Source organism: Macrobrachium rosenbergii, chromosome 20, assembly GCF_040412425.1.
Source record: "Macrobrachium rosenbergii isolate ZJJX-2024 chromosome 20, ASM4041242v1, whole genome shotgun sequence".
NCBI lineage: Eukaryota > Metazoa > Arthropoda > Malacostraca > Decapoda > Palaemonidae > Macrobrachium > Macrobrachium rosenbergii.
Window position 1 is genome coordinate 18,135,001 of NC_089760.1, and position 5,000 is coordinate 18,140,000.

General features: G+C 36.7%; 1 protein-coding gene across 9 annotated transcripts in view; it reads right to left on the reverse strand.

Annotated features, from left to right (window-relative positions):
* The window catches only part of LOC136849104 (very low-density lipoprotein receptor-like), a 621,997-nt gene that overhangs the window by 467,344 nt on the left and 149,653 nt on the right, over nucleotides 1-5,000 (reverse strand). The gene's annotated exons all lie outside the window — the stretch shown is intronic.

Genomic DNA, 5,000 nt, shown 5'->3' on the forward strand with positions numbered 1-5,000 from the left:
TGCTCCGTGCCTTAACAAAATGCATCACGGTCGAAAATATTGCCTTAAACTTCAGGCTTTTTTAGAAGGTACCCTTAATTTAACGACATCTCCGGATCTTCCAAGCAACGAAATTTAAGTGACTAAAAACACAATTCAACTGATCAAGCATCACTGACAAAGATTTCCATTTTAAGCCGCAGTGATTTTATCAAAGCTTCAACAAGGTTTAAGGCTTGCATCTAGTAAGAAAGGACTAACTATTCACTCTTTCATTACTTCTTTAAAGAAAAATTCTCGTTTTATTATTTCAAAAATAATACAACTTTCTATTTCCTACTATGCACTCTTTCATTACTTCTTTAAAGAAAAATTCTCGTTTTATTATTTCAAATAATGCAACTTAATATTTCCTAACTTCAATTCCTTGCTATATATATAATATATATTATATATATATATATATATATATATATATATATATATATATATATATATATATATATATATATATATACATACAATATACACATTTATATAATACATACAGCATATATACAAAATTGATAAGAAAAACTTACTTGGGCAAAATCTTTTTTTTTTTTTTTTTGCCTATTTAACATTTTAGAACAACATTTGTCTTCTGAGTCAAGATGCAGCATTAAATGAAGAATGGAATGATGACTTTACTCATTTTTCTGTAGACCCAAAAATCATTTAGGTAAAAGGATTTACAAGTGGGTAAAATTTTTATTTTTACTCGTCTCCGTTTCCTTGATACTAAACTAAGTAAGAGCAGAAGAAAATATAACCACTGTCCCCACCGTTACTTACCTAATACAACTTTGTACTATTCAGAATTTCTTGCCAAGTTTCCCTGGAGAAATTTGAATGTGTTATGATGTTGATAACTTTTTTAAAAAAGTTGTCAGTCATACTGCGATGATAATTTTCTTTTCGGTTTAAACCAGGAAGATATTGCAAAAGCCTGAGAGAGAGAGAGAGAGAGAGAGAGAGAGAGAGAGAGAGAGAGAGAGAGAGAGAGACTGTACCCTGTAATCAAATCTCTGATTATTAAAGGCCGCAAAAATCGATTGTCAAACCATCAAGATATCATAGGAAGCCTTTTTTTTCCCCCCCGAAGAGTCTGAGACGGTCATGGCTGTTCGAATCAAGGGTCGTTAAAACTACTATCGTTGCTCAACGGACTTCCTATTTCGTGACGACTAACCCGTCTTTCTAAAGAGGAATGGTACGGAAACTAGGACGGGAGTCGACATTTCAGTGAATGGTATAAAGAGATCAAACTGGGTAACTGTGAATACGCGACTCCCACACGATATCCACGGGATGGCGAAACCCGATTTCAACACTGAGTCCGAGAACTTTGGAAAGGGCAGGTAATGTACTCTTTACATATAACAAGGAATGGTTGACTGAAGTATTTATAGGGGGGGTAGTGTTGTCGGTGCACTTAAGGTTCTTAGCAGCGTCCCTTCGGCGCCTAACTACAACCTCATTGCATCCCATTTACTGCACCTCCGTTCACATCCTCTTTCTTCCATTTTACTTTCCACTCTCTCCTAACAATTATTCAAACATTATTTTCAGCGTCGACTGGCCTCATAGGTTCCAGTGCTTGGCATTTGGCATAAATTTCATATATCAATTCCATTACGATCATCTACTGAAGAAATAGGTTTTGGTCGTTAATAACTTTTAAAGGAAAAATAAAAATCCTTATACATATTCCAGAAAATGTCACTTATCTAAGCATGTTATACACAAAAGTTAAGACTTGGCAATAAATGAAACCTTTTGAAAACATGGTTGATAACGGACAGGTTGTCAGAAAATCATCAGATATCAAATTATAACAGAGTATAATCTTACATCCACTAGTTTCATTAATCTGACAGACATATACCATTATGAAAATTTAGCAAGATAAAAGACTGACTAATACTAAAATTATATACATTCGCAACGCTCGCACAGAAACAGATAATACGAAAGGAAAAACTTGTCTGGAGAGAGAGAGAGAGAGAGAGAGAGAGAGAGAGAGAGAGAGAGAGAGAGAGAGAGAGAGAGAGAGAGAGAGCTCCGTCCGCTCACTATCCATTTCCTAGAAAGCCGTTCCTCCATTTGGGAAAACAGAAAAGAGAGAAGAGAGAAAATTGAGATTGAAATTAGAACTCTCGGTCCCCTCTCTGGCCATTCCCCCCGTTCCGATCTCGCTGTATTTTCATAATTCTTCTCAAGCAATTACTCTCGGAATTTCCTCTCGCCCCACTTCAATCCTTTCCAAGTTTGACCCTCTTAGGGCCAGAATGAAGACAATTACGCTCTTTAAAGGATTTAACTTTGACATTTGAGGACATTCTTCCCCCCGTGCATTTCCTCCTCCGCTTCTGCACGCTACTGCGACTCTGCAACCGAGCCTCGGATTCGTCTCTGAATAATTGCGCTTCTCCAATGACATATATGATGGAAAACGACATACTATCTGTCTCTCTGTTTGCATATTAATGCTATGCATTTAATCTGAGAAGACAAATGTTAGAGGGAAACACTACAATGAGGTATCTGCATTACGCTGCTACAAGTTTTCAGAATCAAAATAAAACAAGTAAAAAATGCGCAGAAGTTTCTTCGGCGCAATCGAGTTTTCTGCACAGCCGCTACATCGTATAATGAAGACCACCGAAAATAGATCTATCTTTCGGTGGTCTCGGTATAATGCTGTATGAGCCGCTGAAAATGAAACTTTAACCACGGCCCGGTGGTGGCCTATCCTATATCGTTGCCATGTGCACGATTATGGCTAACTTTAACCTTAAATAAATAAAAACTGCTGAGGCTAGAGGGCTGCAATTTGGTATGCTTGATGATTGGAGGGTGGATGATCAACATACCAATTTGCAGCCCTCTAGCCTCAATAGTTTTTAAGAGCTTAGGGCGGACAGAATAAATCTGTCATCAACAAAGTAGAAACGCTGACTTGCTCCGTCATCGCCCAACCCGCATTTTTTATTCCCTACTTCAGTCTTATCTGTAACACTAACGTATGCACACGCGTCAGCACGAAAATGATTATACTTCAAGATGGCATATCGGAAGAACTAGTTTTCTCATCAAAAGATTATTCACCATGAAGGATAAATAAAAAAAACTCGGGTGTATAATAGAAATATAATGTATATGCCCTTCAATGCTGTTCGTTAATCAATAAAGTTTTAAACAACTTTATTAGTTTTCCCAAGACGACTTATTAAAAAAAAAATTTAAAAAAATATTAAAAAAACGGGTAAGGGATGAGACAAAATTTGTAATTATTGTTGGCACTACAACTGATCTCTGAAAGTAACAAACAGAGTAAAATAAGTTTATCATCGGAGCATTCTGACTATTTTTAATGGTAAATCTAATCATTTTCAAGAGATAAATCAATAACGGCTTGAAAAATAACTGTTAGAGGTCTTTCAAAATAATATGATAATAAATAGTGCATACAATGTAAATTTAACCAAAGGCAAATATTCTTTATTTCATCGCTACCCTAAGATAAAGCAATAAGGTATTTTGTGACAAAATTTTTCTTGTTGCGGCATAAACTCTATCTTACTAAAATAGTAAGACACCCGAACAAAAACAAATTACTAACAATATATGCACTTCGTAAATACCGCCTTCCCCCACCCATTATTATTATCCTAATGACCTGTCAGCCGAACTTCCATACTTCCCAGTTCCTAACAACGTTTGCCAAAACTTCGGGAAGTTAATAAGGGACGCGTTGAATTTTGCGCAAATCTTTTACCCCGCCTGCAAACTAATGAGCATACGACACCGTTCTCAAAAGAATTCATAAGCGCATACAGAGAGAGAGAGAGAGAGAGAGAGAGAGAGAGAGAGAGAGAGAGAGAGAGAGAGAGAGAGAGTGTTTCGGTGGTGCAGCTATCTTCTGGTACTACTACTGCTTGCAGCTGTCAATATAACCAAAGAGACCGTGGATAATTTACTAATACGACTCATAATATATTACATCATTTAATATAGATTTTCAATCAAAGGCATTTCCTTCTAATTGAAAGTCAATAAAACAACACATTTTCTTCGAAAAGTAAAAACCAGAGGCATACTTCAATACATGAAATAACGGGAAGAAACTTACTTCCATTACTCAGCAAATTAAAAAGAAAGCTTGAATTTTCTTCTAGAAATCCACAAATAAAAAAAGAAGAGCAAGTGTAATCCAAATACTTCATACATAACAGCATTTCGTAATTTTAGTTTGCAAAAGATTAACCGACTGCTGCAACATTATCCCATGGGTTATAGATAAAAACAAGCTTCCAAAAGCCATAAAATAACATATGCTTCCATATGACCAATAAATTTACTTACCTGACATCGTTCAGTAATTACCTGAAGCAGTGATTAATCATTGTATCAAATCGATGTCCCTTACTAATTACTAACAAATGAATCAAGCAGAACTACTTCATGCAACATCCAACATACAAAGGTAGGACTCAACTCAACCTCAAGCCACATCCTACATCCAACTCAACCTCATGCCACATCCAACATCCAACCCAGCCTCATGCCACATCCCACTCAACATAATGCCACATTCAACTCAACATAATGCCACACTCAATTCAACTTAATGCCACATTCAACTCAACATAATGCCACATTCAACTTAACATTATGCCACATTCAACTCAACTTAATGCCACATCCAACCCAACCTCATACCACATCCTACTCAAACTTGTGCCACATCGAACATTCTTACCATTTGACCTCCGCTCTTCTCCCACAAGAGAGAGAGAGAGAGAGAGAGAGAGAGAGAGAGAGAGAGAGAGAGAGAGAGAGAGAGAGAGAGAGAGAGGACAAAAAAGGATTGCAGGTGGGCTAATGGGCACTTAGTGAGCATCGAAAAGAGGATTTTTGAGGGCATAAAGCCAATTATAACGTCGGCGTAATGGCGCCGATATTTTCATGGTTGCTGA